We start from the raw sequence: 18,440 nt of genomic DNA, 5'->3' as shown, positions 1-18,440 counted from the left end.
ACAGTGCTGTTGTCTATTCGAAGAATGTAAACTTTTCGAAGAATGTTACATTGTCACGACTGTTAGAGGGCTATGAGCCCAGATACATTTTCAATGCTTATGAAACTGGCATCTGTTATAATTTACTTCCTGCAAAATCATATTCAGTTAAGGTAGAAAATTGCCACGGAGGGAAAAAAAGGTAACTATGCTGTTGTGTGTAAATAGCAATGGAAGTTGCCTCCTCTAATGATTCTCAGATGTTTCCAAAATGTAGAAATGCTGCTTTGTGCATATGAGTACAACCGCAGACCCTGGAGATACCAGAAATCCTTAAGACTTTTTCAGGCGTTAGATACCAAGATGAGCGCGGCAGAAAGGAATTGGACTTATTATTAACATATGCCCTGTACCTCCTAAGGAAACAATTAGTGAGGAATGTAAATGTTGTGTTCCTTCCTCCAAACTCTGCCTGGGCATAATACACTCTGTTCAAGATAAGCACAAAGTAGCAGTTTTGCAGAAGTCAGTTTCATTCTTTGAGAGGAAGGATGTAATAACAGTCAGCCTCATACAGCCTGTACAACTGTTTGTTGCTGTCTGGAATTCTATATCACAACAGACAATGTAAAATTGTTTCACAAAGGGTGACTGAGGTACATCAGTTGCTGCTGAGGCTGACATTGTTCCAGGAGGAGGATGGGGTAGAAAACTGATTTTTCTGAAAATGTCAGATTCCAGACACTGTTGTGATTAAGGTGTTCTGACTGCCATACCTGAGACTGATGAGAATAAAATGCTTACATTTATGCCTATTAGGTGCTGGCAGTAACAATGAGGAAGAAGAAGAAGAAAAATAGGAGGGCATTGGGTCAGGTTTTGCTGCTGTTGTGCGAGGAATTGATACTGTCAGAAATTTCTTTTTGTCTTTTAATGTACATGACTGAATTCTAAATTATATCAACCAGTTGGAGCAACTGCAGTATGCTGGAAGGACAAACTGAACTAGACTTCTTGATTTTTTCTTTTTTTTTTAAAGAAATTAAGGTTGCGTTCTGTGAAAATTGTCTATGTAGTGCTTTCAAATTTGAAGCACAGGATATTGGCAATTTTGTAATTAAATAACGCTTATTTCATCTTTTGGGATTATATAAAGTATGTATGGTAATGTAGGTTAAGATCCCAGGTATCACACACACTGCAGCCATTCACCCAGATGGGCCCTCATTTGCGAGTAATTGACGAAAAAATTCATAATTTTACTCGATGCTCAAGTAGTATACAGGGTGAGTCATTAACAGTTCCCACCTAGAATAACTCCAAAAGTATCATAGTAGCTGAAAAGTTTGTGGGATAAAAGTTGCATGGGACAACGGGGGCCATAATATGACGTTGGTTTTTTGTTGCTACGTGGGGTCGCGTCAGTTATGAAGGTCAACTGTGTGTGTGTGTGTGTGTGTGTGTGTGTGTGTGTGTGTGTGTGTGTGTTTGTTTAATGGGATGCTATAGTTCAGTACTTATTTTCTGACAGCAGCTGTCGAGACAAATCCAATGATGTGTAACAGTAAGGTCTCCGAACGTCAGCGAAGGTCACAAAGGTGGCATGAACATCCCATTTACAGGTGTTCGAAGGGATGACCATTGGTGTCAATGCAGAACTGCAACCTTCTTATTATGGATTGAGTGGCATTCCTTATCACTTTGGCACTTATTGAAGCACATGCTCTTACAATTCTCTCTCATATATAGTGAAAATAGTAAATAATTACCAAACACAGCGTATCCGTCTAACGTGCCATTGATATATAAATAACATTAGACGGTTTCTCAATACAATACTAATAGGAATGGTAAGACTAGTATTGTCGAATCAAGCAAATGTGAATGATTTATTCCTTCAAAGAACAAGTCGTTATGCTTCTCATTTACTGAGAATGCCAACGAAATTCAGTGAGAGCTAGACACTTATATGCTGAAAGATATCTTCAACATACTCACCCTACACCTCATACATTTAAATATGTGTAAGATAAATTGAGAACAACTGGATCTTTAACGCATCGGAAACATATCGGGCAAAGGAAAGTTAGTAACAAGGAAGTGGAAAGTGATACTCTTGGTACTGTGGTTTGAGATCCTTGTCACTTCGTGTCAAAGACATTGTTTATAAAGACGTTCCAATTAAACTTGAAGATACGCGAGAGAGGATTGTCAGAGCATGTGCTTTGATAAGTGCCGAAGCGATAAGGAATACCACTCAATCCATGATAGTAAGATTGCAGCGCTGCATTGATACCAATGGTCATCACTTCGAACACCTTCTGTAAATGGACGTTCATTAACCGCTATCAGAAAATAAGTGCCAAACTATAGCATCCCATTAAAAAAAAGAAAGGGGGTTGACCTTCATATCTCTGAAGTGACCCCACCTAGCAACAAGAAACCAATGTCCCATTATGGCCCCTGTTGTCCAATGCAACTTTTCAACTCCTATCATAATTCCAGAGTTATTCTTGGTGGCAATAGTTAGTGACTCACTCTGTATAACAGACTAGTTGTAATGGATAGGATAAGCTCTTCACGTGCAGAAGGTTGTAGAGTCAAATCTCAGCAGATGCTTTCCATTTTATATTTTTAAATCTTTCCATTTTCTATTTTTAAATATTTATTGAAATGACTTTGATCATTATTTTTCTTCAATTAATTGGTTTTAAACGTAATTTTTTTTATTCATATGTCACATCTTTTTAGTCATTATATGAATGTTTACATTTGTCTCGTTTTTCTCTTTATATGATTCTTTTTCCACTTGGAATTTTTGTGAATGTGAATCTGATTGTTTATCTATTATAATATTTAAATATTTGAAAATTTTGATCCATCAGTTAAAAAACAAAAGATGATATAATCTGTTTATATTCACTGTGCAATGGCGTCAAAAAAAGTATTTCTCATTACAAGATGCCAGATGTGCTTTCTTTTGGTAATTGTCATACAGACATTTAAAACATAGCCTAAATTCCCCTTGCACTATAGATGAAACAAAACAGGTGACGATTTAAGTGAAAGAAGGAATTACAAGTAAAGTTAAATGAGGAATAGAAATAATGGATGCAACAGTGTCAACGAAAAAATAGGAAGTCAAAACAGAAGAAATTAGATTGAAACTAATACATAAATTAATTGAAATCACATAAAGAAAGACTTCAAGCACAAAAAAATAATAGGAAAAAAATGAGAGCATATGAAGATGTTGTGATAACTAAAATGTGACAAAAGGAATAGAAATTTAAAAAAAATTACATTTAAACCAATTAATTGAATAAAAATAATGATTAAGGTCATTTTGATAAAAAGTGAAAAATAAGAAAAGATAATTAAAGTACCAGATCAGATTCAAACCTGTGACCTCACGCATGTGAAGCCACACCCTATCTGTCACACGTGCAACCCTCCGATGTCACATTCCATTTTTAATGCTGTTGAGCACCACGTGAAATTCTGAAGTTTTTTCCATCAGTTACTCTCAAATGAGGGCTCACCGGGATGAATGGCTGCAGGGTGTAATACGTAGGACTAACCGACATTACTGTATGGCCGGTTTCAGAAACTCGATCCCACCACTGGAGACCTCTCCTTGTCAGTTCTGGTTTCAAGAACATTTTTAGCATATGAATGTATCGAGGCACAGTAACAGGGACTGCGGCCCCATACTGTCGGAAAAAATACAGTCCAAGTGTGACGGATACTGATGAGTAAAGTGTGAATGCTCAGGAGCACAATAAAGCAGGTTTTGTTTACAGGTGGTCCCATTTGCTTGAAAATGAGCTTCATCACTCATCGGCAAAATCACTTGCATTCTACAAGCAAAGTCATTGCATACAGCGAAATCAGTTGGCTTGAGTTGTTGCACAACAAGAAGTTTGTACTGATGGAATATTAATGTGAGCAAAATTTTTCTAACAAATTGATGACCGATTGCTAGTTAACTTGCATGACGGCTAGCTGACTGTCACGGGCATCTGGCTCTCGCATCCATTAGCCCTGTAACATTTTCTGGTACCATTGCATTGCTTCTTGGGCCTGAACACTTCGTATGCATTATGTTCCCAGTTGATCTGAAGTTTTGCACCCATCTGAAGATTGTGTTAAGACTCAGGACAATCTCGTGTCATCTGAGATTGACTCGTACACAAAACATTTGCTGCGTAGCTGCAACAGACCCACCACTTCTGAAGAAGCTGTCATAGACGAACAAACGATGTTGCAAGTCACGCTGCTCCATTGTAACTGAAACGGTATGTCATGTGGAGGGGAACTACCCCCATCGTGACCTAAAACCGACCCTCTGCTATGTGTCATCCTGTAGTTGTGGTTCACTTACAGCTTTATCTTAATAGTTATGTGAAATATCGCCTGTTCCTGCAATGAAACTTGTACTTGAGTTTTGACTCCAAGCTTTGCTCAAAATTTATTGGTCTGTATGACTCACCTGATGTCGAACTCAAAAAGCAATTATCCTTACATTCACAATCACTCGGAAATCTTACACACTTACAGTTTTATTGTATTGCAGCTGTTAAAGTTCACTCACGTAATGGTGTGACACGACTCAACCCCCCACCCCCACCCCTCTAGAGCTGAGCTCGGAGGAAGTCTTGCCTGCTGTGCCGGAGCATGTGCGTGTGATTAGTGTGTCATACTGTAACAATACGAGTCAACATAGATGTAACAGAACTTCAATAGCGTATTTGACTCTATTGGTTACGGTAGAGAGATCGATCTTTCGGTCCTGTCTGTATATTTATATATAATATATCTAAAAACAAAGATGATGTGACTTAACCATACGAAAGCGCTGGCAGGTCGATAGATACACCAACATACACACAGAATTCTAGCTTTCGCAACAAACGGTTGCTTCGTCAGGAAAGAGGGAAGGAGAGGGAAAGACGAAAGGATGTGGGTTTTAAGGGAGAGGGTAAGGAGTCATTCCAATCCCGGGAGCGGAAAGGCTTACCTTAGGGGGAAAAAAGGACAGATATACACTCGCACACACACACATATCCATCCGCACATACACAGACACAAGCAGACATTTGTAAAGGCAAAGAGTTTGGGCAGAGATGTCAGTCAAGGCGGAAGTACAGAGGCAAAGATGTTGTTGAAAGATAGGTGAGGTATGAGCGGCGGCAAATTGAAATTAGCAGAGATTAAGGCCTGGCGGATAACGAGAAGAGAGGATATACTGAAGGGCAAGTTCCCATCTCTGGAGTTCTGACAGGTTGGTGTTAGTGGGAAGTATCCAGATAACCCGGACGGTGTAACACTGTGCCAAGATGTGCTGGCCGTGCACCAAGGCATGTTTAGCCACAGGGTGATCCTCATTACCTACAAACACTGTCTGCCTGTGTCCATTCATGCGAATGGACAGTTTGTTGCTGGTCATTCCCCACATAGAAAACTTCACAGTGTAGGAAGGTCAGTTGGTAAATCACGTGGGTGCTTTCACACGTGGCTCTGCCTTTGATCATGTACACCTTCCGGGTTACAGGACTGGAGTAGGTGGTGGGAGGGTGCATGGGACAGGTTTTACACCGGGGGCGGTTATGAGGGTAGGAGCCAGAGGGTAGGGAAAGTGGTTTGGGGATTTCATAGGGATGAACTAAGAGGTTACGAAGGTTAGGTGGACGGCGGAAAGACACTATTGGTGGAGTGGGGAGGATTTCGTGATGGATGGATCTCATTTCAGGGCAGGATTTGAGGAAGTCGGATCCCTGCTGGAGAGCCACATTCAGAGTCTGATCCAGTCCCGGAAAGTATCCTGTCACAAGTGGGGCACATTTGTTGGTTCTTCTGTGGGAGGTTCTGTGTTCGAGGAGATGAGGAAGTGGCTCTGGTTACTTGCTTCTGTACCAGGTCGGGAGGGTAGTTGCGGGATGTGAAAGCTGTTTTCAGGTTGTTGGTGTAATGGTTCAGGGATTCCGGACTGGAGCAGATTCGTTTGCCACGAAGACCTAGGCTGTAGGGAAGGGACCGTTTGATGTGGAATGGGTGGCAGCTGTTATAATGGAGGTACTGTTGCTTGTTGGTGGGTTTGATGTGGACGGATGTGTATTTATTATTTATATATAATATTGAATATAATAGAGGGAAACATTCCACATGGGAAAAATATATCTAAAAACAAAGAAGTGTAACAGAGCTAAAGACTCAGCGAAGTAAGGAACCAGAAAAAGAAATGTCGGGTACGGCCTTTCTGCCATACATTCCCAGAGTGACGGACAGAATCGGCCGTATATTGCGCAAACACGGCGTAAAGACGATTTTCAAACCGACAAGGAAGATCAAAGAGTGTCTTAGATCGGCGAAGGAGAAAAGAGACCCACTTGCAATGTTGGGAATATACCGTATACCTTGCACATGCGGAAAAGTTTATGTCGGAATGACTGGACGATCCATTAACACCAGGATCAAAGAGCATAAGCGACATTGCAGGTTGGGGCAGGTGGAGAAATCGGCCGTGGCAGAGCACGCACTGAATGAGACCGACCACGTAATAAAATTCGCCGACACGGAAGTTCTGTCTGTAGAGAAGCACTATCACACGCGCTTGTTCAGAGAAGCTGTAGAAATCCAAAAACACGCGAACAGTTTCAACAAGAAAGAGGAAAGCCTTAAGGTAAACGGATCCTGGCTTCCCGTACTGCAGCGAACGACCATCGCGGGTAGCAAGAGGAGAAACGCACCGGAAATGACTGCAGATAAGCCCTCGGACGTTGGCGCGCCAGATACATATAGCCTGTGGCCGCGAGCTCGCCTCCAGTTCACCACCGGCAATGGAGGGTGAAGCTTTGACAATGCCAGCCACTCGTGCTGGCGAAACGTCAGAAAAATCATTAGATGAACGTCGGCCGAAGAACCCGAGACAGAAGCCGATAGGCAGTTTGTCAACAAGTGGCCACGAAAGCCTTAACAATTTTGTATAACCAGAGACTCATGGCACCCCTGCTATACGTAAAACCATTTTGACACTCTAAATTAGTAATTCATTTATTTTATTTTTATGATTTTGGGTTTATAGCCATTCTCAGTTGCAAATTGACAAGCCTAAATGACATAAGCAACCATTGAGCATGACAGTTATTATAGGTCAGTATAATAACTGATCAGTTAGCTGTGAATATTGTTCTGTTTGTAAACAAACATATATGGATGGATTTATGTCTCTCTCTCTCTCTCTCTCTCTCTCTCTCTCTCTCTCTCTCTCTCTCTCTCACACACACACACACACACACACACACACACACACACACACACACACACACAAGCATGTGTTTGTGTGTGCATGCATGTCTAATCAGAGATTCTGTAACAATTAGAAGTGCAATCTGTGAATGGTGACTGATTATTAAAATAAATTTATAACAGTTTTCAAAAAATGTACAGAAATGAATGATAAGTGATGCAACTCACTGTTAGCCCATAAATACAAGTTGTCGTGACCAAACGAATACAGAAATAGTTTGCTTTTTAGTCACAGAGATATAACATTGAAGTCTCTCTGTGCCCAGTTACTGTTTGACACTGCACATTTTCTCACGGTGAAGACGGAATAAACGAGAATGCAACTGTCTTGTTCGCATTGAACGAAATTTGTGAGTTTTTCGGCTGAAGCGTGGACTGTAACGTGAAACTTATTGGAGATGTCACTCCTCCTCTATTGGAACACTTTTGTAGTGGTGTACACTACATCAGTTGATTTTTGTCTTGCACCTTCCACAGTCTCACAAAAAGCAGCCTTTTTAAAGGCCACCTGATTCTGACAATCGGCCATTCCGCCTCACGAGTGCTACTTCGCACCAGTGAGATCGAGTACTCGACTTCCGCACTAACGCCGAATCACGACCAACCCTACGCTTCAGTAAGGGAAAAAAAGTCGACGGGTACAAAGCGACTGCAGCGCGACAGTTCAGACTTGTCATACTTGTGGAATTACAGTGGGAACGAAGGAAGCCCCACACGGAAGTAACACAGTACCTCAAATTGTAAAGTATTAGGCCTGTACTCACTCACCCTTCTGATCTGTCGGTGACCGGGCACATGCTATGAACTTCCTCATCTCGTGCTCCCTAATCCTTTTAAATTGTCGATGCCACACCCAGACTGGCAGTTGCCCTTACTCGCTTTCCAGGCCAGCCCTTCTCTACGCTGTGATTTCAGAATGTACTAAAGTTTGAACGGATTTATTAAACTTTTGAAAAAATGCTGCGAACTCGTGCACCAGAGGAATATATTGTTATTGCTTGTCTGGAAACACTGTACGTGTTTGCATCTTTGATGTACTGCTTGTCTTAGAGAGCAGTGACCCTATCTCCACAGTTGTGCAATTCCAACCTGCAATTATATGGAAGATTTTGCTTGCTCGGCACCCTGTTCTCTGTTGTGACATTATTATCTGATGGCTATTCTCCGCTTTGTATACGGTTACATCTGTAAGGAAGCGGGAACCCCACTACAAACTGCTGGAAGTCCTCATCGTCTGAGCAATGCGTCCTTCGAGACTGCCGGTAATGAGGAATGTGGCCGTGCAAAGAATTATCGACTTTGGCTCTTTCGGGAACTTATTTTCGGGAGAACGTATGTGGTCTTGGACTGAATGACACCACCTGTATGTTACGTTTTGCTCATTATAAACAAAAATGAACGTATAAAGTGATTATATCTGAGTACACTTACTGCTCTAAATTGCCACAAGAGCTTCCTGTATAGATGCAAAAGTGTATGCTGCAAGGAAGATTTTCCTCTCAGATTTGGAAATGTGAGATTTTTCATCCAGATAATTCACTTCTTTTGGAAGCCTATTCAAAATGGTTGGTATAGAACACTGCACATTTTTCTGTACCATTCCACAGTTTCCTCTACTACTGAAGCTTTATTCACGCTGAATTTGAATACAGTTATGCACATCCAGTATCTCGGACTTATCACACTAAATATACCAAACTAAAATTGACGGAACTTCACAAATCGAAATATGTTTCCTTTTTGGCAGTGAAGTTATAAACAAATATAGTGCATTGCATTACTGTCTTCGTTTACTCGAGCTTATTTTTCAATTTTTGTAGTTCATTTTCATGCTTTAATGCTCAAAATAGAGGCTGAGGCAACCATGTTGCAAAAGCACTAATTGAATGTGTTTCATCATCAGAAAGATTTGTATTCAATAATCTCCTTACCTCAAAGTATATTTACAGTTGTTCATCCACACGAAGTCACCACAGTAGTGTCAGTGAATGAGAGGTAAACAAGATAAAAACCGTAAGTCAATAAGAATTTCATGGTCACTTCCTTTGTTAGTATGCCATCTCCTTGCAATGTAGCCCATCAGCATCAGTACATCAGCGAAAAATAGAACCGTGTACACTGAGAGGGAAATTGGTAACATACGAGGTGTGTTCAAAAACTAATTGAACTTTTGAAATAGCACACCAACCAGCAGAGAGAGCATGCTGAAGCTACTGAGCACACCTAGCAGCAGGTTTAAACAACAAACAGCCATTTGCCTCGCATCGCTCGGACAATTAGCGAGCGAACGACAGCCGCTAAAGCAAGCACGTGTACAGCCTGCTCATCGGATTAGTGCAATGAAGGAGTCTGGAGAACAATTTGTGTGAGTGAGTGAGTGTGAAATTCTGCTACAAAGTTGGCAAAGCTTTCAGAGACATTTCAAATGCTTAGCCAAGCATACGGGGAGGACTGTATGAGTTGCTCGCAGTGCTACAAGTGGTTTAAACATTTTCAACAGGGCATAATGTTGGTCTGTGACGCTTCCGGGTCTGGACGTCCTTCCAAATCGACAGATGATGGTGACGCGGATAGCGTTCGTGCCGTGATTCGTGGAAATTAACTGTTTGGGATGTTGCTCAGGAGGTGGGCATCAGCGTAGGATCGTGTTATCAAATTTTGAGTGAAATGCTTGAGATGCGTCATGTCAGTGCGAATTCGTGGCACGTTTGTTGACCGAAGATCAGAAACAGACCTGTGTTGAAATGTGCGGGGAACTGCTTGCCACTGTTAATGACAATGAAAACTTCTTAAGAACATCATAAAAAAGTTCATGAGAAGTGAGGGTCACTTTGTCCAAAGAAAAGCACGCATGAGTAGGTCAAAGATCAAGGTGATGTTGGTTTTTTTTGTGACCGCAAAGGCATTATCTATCACAGATTTGAACAACATGGTCAGACGGTAAACGGGGAAGTCTAACAGGGAATACTAGTGCGCACGATGGATGCTGTGCGCAGGAAGAGGCCTGAATTGTGGGAAAACCAGAGTCGGATGTCTCATTGTGACAATGTGCCGGCTTACGCGTCACTCCTTGTCTGCAGTTACCTAGCAAAACAGCACATTCCCATTGTGTCCCATCCACCATATTCTCAGGACCTAGCCCCAGCACATTTTTCCCTGTTTCTCAAACTGAAAAACACATTCAGAGGACGTCGTTTGCAAACCGTAGAAGAAACACAGGACAATTGACGAGAAACCTGTGAAACCTGTGTGCCATCCCACGAAAAGCATTCCAGGAGGTGTTTGAAAATGACAAGAAACAATGGGAACTGTATTACCAGTGGAGAGGACTATTTTGAAGGGAACAATGCTTGAAATGTTGTACAATAAGCAATAAGACTGATACAGCAAAAGTTCTTTTTTAAAATGCTGAACTAATGGGCTACATTTTAAGGTGACATAGTCACAGGGGAAATGATCACACAATTTTTATTGTCTTTTATGTATTTTTACCCTTTATCTTCTTTTGAAATTTATCATTGCTTTAATCCATATTCATTAAAATATCCTGTTTTAGGTGAAGCTCGGTTTCTTCAGAAGGCTATTTTTAAAAAAATTGTAAAAATATAAGTCGAGCAGTGTCTCTTATCTTACAACTCGCATCCTCCAGGACTGGATTTGTGAGCACGAGGGCTAATTGTCGCGCCTCAGCTGGTCGCCACAATCGTCAGATGTCAATATTTCTGAGTCTCTGTGCTCTGCTTCAGAGAGACGGATACTCGGTCGCTATCCTTCTCCGTCATCGTTTTCTGAACCTGCCACTATTTTGCAGGAAGAGAGGTATAAGATTGCTTCAAAAATCGTGCTAGAGCTGTATTTATCCGTTGCGAGATGACTGGGAGCTGTTTTGAATGTCTACAGGTTTCCTACACCGTATTTGGCATGCTAGTGTCTTGTGTTTTTGGTGTTTCCATATACCCCCTGTGTGTTTCTTATTTATGTACGTGTGTTGTTCATTACTGTTTGTTATTTTGTTACTTGCTACGACCCATCAAGTGATCTCCAAGTCCTGATGTCATGACGAATGGTGTCCCTTCGTGAACTCCCAGACGTTGTTTTGTTCCTCAGTTATTCCAGTGTCCTCCCAGTGGTTTCTTTGATGTCTCCTATTCATGTCCTCCTGTCTTTTCCTCTCTGTGACCTTCCATCCTTCTGAGCAGTACAGTTTATTGTAGTGAGTCTTAGGCTCCTTCTCCAAACATATATTCCAAAAGAATCACTTTTCTTGCTGTCCACTTTTTTTATTGTCGACTACTCGTATCTGTACAGAGCTGTGGGAAAGATCAAGGTTTTATGTATTTTTATTTCCTCAGTGTCGACTGTTTCACTGCCTGTAGTTACTTGCCTAATTTAATTTTAGTGGATTTTTCAAATTGTTCCATCCTTGCTTCAACAGTGTAGGAGCCGCTTTTTGTTCTCGTGAATCCTAAATGTCTTTATTCCTGTTCTCACAAAGTCAGTAATATAATTTTTGAATCTTCTGTAATGCAGCACCTCTTTGTCACAGGAACCCGAGTGTATTATCGTGCAGGAATAAGATCTGTCACGACGCCTTGCAAACTGGAGCGCTACGACCCAGACAGGTAGGAACAAACTTACGTTTCCAAAAAGTTTTTTTCTTTCCTCTTCATAACCATTTATATCTAATTTTAAGACGAGGTTTTGTAGTACTGACAAAACCTGACACTGGTTACGATGATACACACTAGCTCGTGCTAAAGTGTGTACTGCTGCTACTAGTAGGTGCGAGTGTCACATGCGTGCAGATATTGGCTGCTCGACTTCAGAATGTGAAATGTAGCAATATTTACACACACATTTATTTTACTCCTGTATAACTTCTAGGATTATTTTCAGTGACATCAAAATCCATAGTTTCTGACTTCGTATAAACCCAGACACGGAAAAAAAGAAGCTCAATTAGTTATATTTTCCTCTCTAGTATGTTTATTTTACTACTAGCTGTAAGATCTTACTAATATTTAAATAAAGTAAAGTAAAACTGACTTGTATACTTTGCATAGCCTAACATACAATTCAGGGTAACAGTGTGGTCAAAGCCAGGAGCACATTGTATTTTTGCTGAAGCACAGTAATTGGGAGTGAAACACTCAGCACTTTCCAACTTCGACAAAGACATCATCAAGTTGCTATGTATCGGAATCTCTAGCTGCAATGACAGTTCCGAATAGTACCTGCACTTGTCGTACAGTGTACAGGGTATATCAAAAAGAATCATCCTATTTGGCACTACTGTATTTCTGGAAAATAATAAACATACACATAGAATTTTGTTTTTTGACGACCTCAAAAAGTTTTTTGTTTATATCTTTTCTAGGTGTTCAATACTCTCCCCTTGAGATGCACGGCATGTCAGTGCAGTATTCAAATTGCTCCCACACATGCAGCGACCATGTCGAGTAACTGCTTCCACAGCTGCTGTTATGCAATGTCTCATTTCACTCACTGTTGTTGGTTATGGAGGCACATAAAGAAAGTCTTATATAAATCCTCATAAGAAATAATCGCGTGCCATCAGGATTGGTTACGTTGGAGTCCAGTAATGTAAGGCCAAATGGTTTGGTCCAATGCAGCCGATCCGTCGTTCACTAATCCTTTGACTTAAAAATTCCCACACTTCCAGATGCCAGTGTGGAGATGGCCCATCCTGTTGGTAAATGAAGTCGTTCGAATCAGTCTCCGACTGCGGGAAAAGGAAGTTCTTAAGCATATTGAGATATGTGCTTCCTGTAACACTGTTCTCGGAAACCCCCCCAGGGGGTCCACAACTCTTTTGTGGATACGTGCATAGCGAGCACGGGATCCCGAGCTAATGTGGCCTACCTTCCTTTCCGGGCTGCATACCTTCCCTTTCCGCATCCTTCCCCATCCCGCATCTTCGCCCCTCCTCCCCTCACCTCTGACTCTTTGCTTCCCTTTCTCCCCATCTGGGAGTATGGTTTGTGCCTACGTCCGGAGACGGACGCTCGAAACTGTTCCAACTTCCTTGCTTTCTACACTTGCAAGTCTTCGTCCTTCCTCTGTCTTTTTCTTTTCCTTTCCTCTTCTCTTTGCCCTTTTCTCCGCTGCGGCGTTTGAGACCCCTCTTATTTCCTTTCCCTTTCTCTTTTTTCCTCCCTGTGCGTGTCTGAAGGCCGACCCACGCACTTCCATGCGTAGCCGGTGACGGGGTAACGCGTAATTCCCCGCCCCGGGTAGACAGGCAGGACACGTACCTACCCTCTGGTAACGGCCAGGCCCAGGGAGGGGTGATTACCCGAGCTGATACCTTCCGAAAGTGCCGATTGGTCCCTCCGTCCGTTTGTCGGGAGGTGTGACCTGAGGTGTGAACAATCACCTAAGGTGGGAGTGCCCTCAGTGAGGGCCCCCACAAGGGAGGAGCGCGCCATCGGAGACGCCGGTAATCATGGGGGATTCTTCTGCAATGGTTTCCTCACCTTCCACTATGTCTGCTCACAAACGTAAGTTCACTGAGTCTCAGCCACAGACAGTTCTTCCATCGTTGCCACAGTTCCTTGTTGTTTCTCGGTCTGACGAAGGTCACGACTTCTCCACGGTCAACCCTTTCATTATTCAGAAAGGTGTCGACGCAATTGCAGGTCCTGTAAAGTCTTGTTCCTGATTACGGAATGGCACCCTGTTGTTAGAAACTAACAGTGCCCTGCAGGCACAAAAATTGCTGCGTACTTCTCTGCTCCACACCTTCCCTGTCCGGGTGGAACCGCACCGTACCTTAAATTCCTCGCGTGGAGTCGTTCATACACGATCCCTCGATGGATTGTCTGACGAAGAAATTCAGCACTACCTGTCTGACCAGGGCGTAACGGCTGGTCATAGAGTTATGAAAAGGGTTGACACGAACATCATTCCAACCCGCACTGTCGTCTTGACGTTTGACAAAGTTCAACTCCCATCGAAAATCAAAGCGGGCTATGAGATAATTTCCATTCGCCCTTACGTCCCAAACCCTACGCGTTGCTATCGATGTCAGCGGTTCAATCACACCAGCCAGTCCTGTTCCAATCCGGCCAAATGTGCTATGTGTGGCAAGGATGCCCATGAGGGTGCTTGTCCACCTCCATCCCCTCGCTGCATCAACTGTATTGGTGACCACGCTGCTTCCTCTCGAGATTGCCCCGTTTTTAAGGACGAAAAGCTCATCCAGGAAATCAGAGTGAAGGAAAAGGTGTCGACCTTTGCTGCTCGAAAATTATTCGCCAGTCGACAGCCCACCGTGCCTCAGACAGGAAAATACAGCACTGTCCTGGCTTCTCCTCGGCCAACAAAGGAGGCGGCCACGCAGACTTGCGACCTCACCTTCAGTGCCACGGTTGTCAGATCGGCCAGCGCAAAGATCGCCCGTTCAACCTCACCACTTTCCCCTGCCCTCTCTATGGTTCACCTTTCGTCGGGTTCTGCCAAATCTCGAGCCCAAAAGTCAGACACCAAGTCTTCGAAAAAAGAGCATACTCGTGAAGAGTTTTTACGTACCGCAACATCACAACCATCGGTTCCTCCTTCATCTAAACATCATACTTCCAAGAAGGCTACAAAGAAACCCAGTTCCTCTCCTTCTCCGCCAAGGCGTGTCCCATCTACAGCACCACCTGGCGGAAATCGCCCTCGGCCGTCTTCTGTGTCGCTGAGGTGCACTGCTGGTGGCCGGTCAACTGGCCGATCGCTGGTGGCAGGAGCTGCTCCTGACCAACCTATGGATCAGGATCTTCTGCCTTCGGCTGAATGCCACTCCATGCTGTCGGTCGCAAGCTCTGAGCAGTCGTTGAGTTGACAGCACTCTTGGTCACATTCCGTCAATTTCTGTTCACCCTATGTCCATTATCCACTGGAATATCCGCAGCATTCGAGCCAATCGGGATGAATTGTCGATCCTCTTACGATCCTACTCGCCGGTCATCCTCTGTCTTCAGGAAACAAAGCTGCGTCCCCATGATCGCTTTGTTCTCCCTCATTTTCAGTCCGTCCGATATGACCTCCCCTCTGTTGAAGGCACTCCCGCCCATGGAGGACTCATGATTCTTCTCCATGATAGTCTCCATTATCACCCAATCCCCTTAAACAGTTCCTTCCAAGCTGTCGCCGTCTGCCTTTCCCTCTCTGGATACACGTTCTCTCTTTGTACTGTATACATTCAATCGTCCACACCAATGGCACGAGCTGATCTCCTTCATCTTCTTGGTCAGGTTCCACCCCCATATTTGCTGGTTGGGGACTTCAATGCCCACCACCCACTTTGGGGATCTCCACATCCTTGTCCACGTGGCTCCCTATTGCTAGACGTCTTCCACCAAGCGGATCTAGTTTGCCTCAACACTGGGGTCCCCACATTTTTGTCTGCCTCCACGACAAATTTATCTCATTTGGACCTTGCGGTCGGTACTATTCCGCTAGCTCGGCGCTTTGAATGGGTCGCCATTGATGATACACACTCGAGTGACCACTTTCCATGTGTCCTTAGACTGCAGCCTCAACTGTCGTATATGCGTCCGCGACGCTGGAAGTTTGCCCAAGCCGACTGGACACTTTTTTCGTCTCTAGCGACATTCGATGACCGTTGCTTTCCCAGCGTCGACGATGAGGTCACACATATTACCGACGTTATTCTTACAGCTGCGGAACGTTCAATACCACGCACCTCCGAATTGCCCCGGCGCCCCCCAGTTCCTTGGTGGAACGAGGCATGCCGTGACGCAATACGTGAGCGGCGACGTGCTCTTCGCATTTTCCGTCACCATCCTACTTTGGCCAACTGTATCCGCTATAAGCAGTTCCGTGCTTTTTGATGCACCCTGTAGTACTACCTGAGCCTCGAATCGCAGCTGCTTGCAGTAGTCTGCATTTGTGGCAATATCCTTATAGAGAGAAATGAGGATCATTTATAGGAATAGAATTACTATTGCATCTTGCCTCAGTGGTTTTGTAAATGTTGACTAAGTTCTTAGATGGACTTAACATTCATAAAATTTAGGAAATACAATTTTGTAATAAATAATGTGCCCAAAGATTTTTTAAAATAAACTAAAACAGTCCATCAAACAATGAAACTCCTGGATGGAATGTAACAGTATTATGAAAAGGAAGCTTTCTACGCATGCCGAGTTGTAAATAGGCACAATAAAAAGACTGTTACAAATAACCTTTCGCCCTGCGAGGTCTTCGTCTGTTAGTAAAACAATCCATGTTAGGTACTGGAACCTTTTTTTAAAGAATTGTTTCATCTGGAAATTTGTCTTGATTTTTTTTTTCCTCCCTATCAGGAATAACTGAGATTGACAAATGTTTTAAAATGGCAGCTACTTGTGCCAACAGCTCTTCAATAACAAAAACTGGCAACAAATAATCAAATTATTTAAAAAAATTAATAATGTGTACGTATATATAATCTACCACTTGCGGAATATTTAAGATTGGGATCATTTATTAACTGTCTTTCAGAACAGATTTGGTTTTTTGCATATAAAATCATTTAAATCAAAGCACGGTTCGTGAACCACATTTGCATTTAAAGACAATTCCAACACATTGCACAATACCCCGGTTCAAAATTATTCTTCTCAGTATGAAAAAATACTCATATGATAATTACTGGTTGGTTCTGATTGATAATACGTCCCTGTGTTTGCTCATCAGTATTTCACAAAATTACCAGCAGAACACAGCGCATTGCCTTATCAGGACACAGTATAGGACAGTACGGCAGTAATTGGCTTCCATTTCCTCAGTATATGTGTGCAATAGGCCAGCAACTTCAGTACAAAACTTATTTTGCTACCCCCAAACAGTACAGTGGTGGTATAACTTAAAAGGCACACCACATGAAATATGCCAGGCTCCAGAGAGTAGCATATTGTTGTGTGTGCAGTAAACAAATGGTCTAAGCACAGGGGCTTCCCAGATACACCGTGACCAACAACAAACCGCGCTGCTGCTGCGGTCGCAGGTTCGAATCCTGCCTCGGGCGTGGATGTGTGTGATGTCCTTCGGTTAGTTGGGTTCAAGTAGTTTTAAGTCTACAGGACTGATGACCTCAGATGTTACGTCCCATAGTGCTTAGAGCCACTTGAACCAAACAACTGAATAATAATGCAGTCATCAAGACAACATGGTCGCACACAATGCTGGGCCTTCCAGCCACATTTCCTTCTCTCCTCTGTTCAGCCAACGCCTGGAATATGTGCTGCACATTCCCCCTTACAAACAGGCAGGAACGGTGAGTATTTTTAGCTCACTTCAGTGCATGCTGTAGGAGCGTGTGCCAAATGAATGTCCTTCTGTCTTGCTTGAAATCGTCTATGGCTTTACCAGAGGCCACTCAGTGAATCCCACCATGTTTTCCTCTACTAGGGTACAGCAGATTTCATTTCCTAAACCATCTGTTGGAGTCTGATATATTTCCCACAATGTCAATATTGATAAGATATTTTTGCTAGTCATCCGCGTTAACTTACATTTCTCTACATTTGTAGCAAGATGCTGTACACGTCCCCCCCCCCTTCTCCCCCCATCAGTCTTCTGACTCTAGCACTTGCAACCTACGTGCTCAGTTATTTTCTGGCTGTTTTTCAATCTGTCTCTTCCTCTACAGTGTTAGCTCTGTTTAGCTCTCTAGCACAACGGAAGTTTTAATAGATGTCCTATCATCGTAGCCCTTGCTCTTATCAATATTTTCCATATATTCCTTTCCTTGCCAATTCTGTGGAGAGATCGTCTCATTTATTACCTTACCAGTCCATCTAATTTTCAACGTTCTTTGTAGCACCACAACTCAAATGCTTCCATTCTTCTCTTTCCCAGTTTTCCCATAGTTCATGTCTCACTACTTTAAAATGTTGTGCTCCAAACGAACAATTCCACCAATTTCTTCCTCACATTAACGCCCGTGTTTGATACTAGTAGACTTCTCTCGACCAGAAATGCCATTTTACCTGTGGTACTCTGTTTCTTGATGTACTCCTTGCTCCCTCTGTCGGCGGTTGTTTTGCTGCGTAGGTAGCAGGACTTCTTAACTACATTTACTTTGTGGTCATCAATCGTGAAGTTAAATTCATCACTGTTCTCATTTTTGCTACTTCTCA

The 18,440-nt window shown here is 42.9% G+C and overlaps 1 long non-coding RNA gene across 1 annotated transcript in view; it reads left to right on the top strand.

Annotated features, from left to right (window-relative positions):
- LOC126442705 (uncharacterized) overlaps positions 1-18,440 on the top strand; it is a 98,686-nt gene that overhangs the window by 46,961 nt on the left and 33,285 nt on the right. The window contains exon 3 of the long non-coding RNA XR_007581600.1: positions 11,834-11,909. This is a non-coding gene — a long non-coding RNA (uncharacterized LOC126442705). The remainder of the gene's footprint in view (positions 1-11,833; positions 11,910-18,440) is intronic.

This window comes from Schistocerca serialis, unplaced genomic scaffold (genome assembly GCF_023864345.2).
Source record: "Schistocerca serialis cubense isolate TAMUIC-IGC-003099 unplaced genomic scaffold, iqSchSeri2.2 HiC_scaffold_1401, whole genome shotgun sequence".
Lineage (NCBI taxonomy): Eukaryota > Metazoa > Arthropoda > Insecta > Orthoptera > Acrididae > Schistocerca > Schistocerca serialis.
This window is presented reverse-complemented; position numbering and strand designations above follow the sequence as displayed.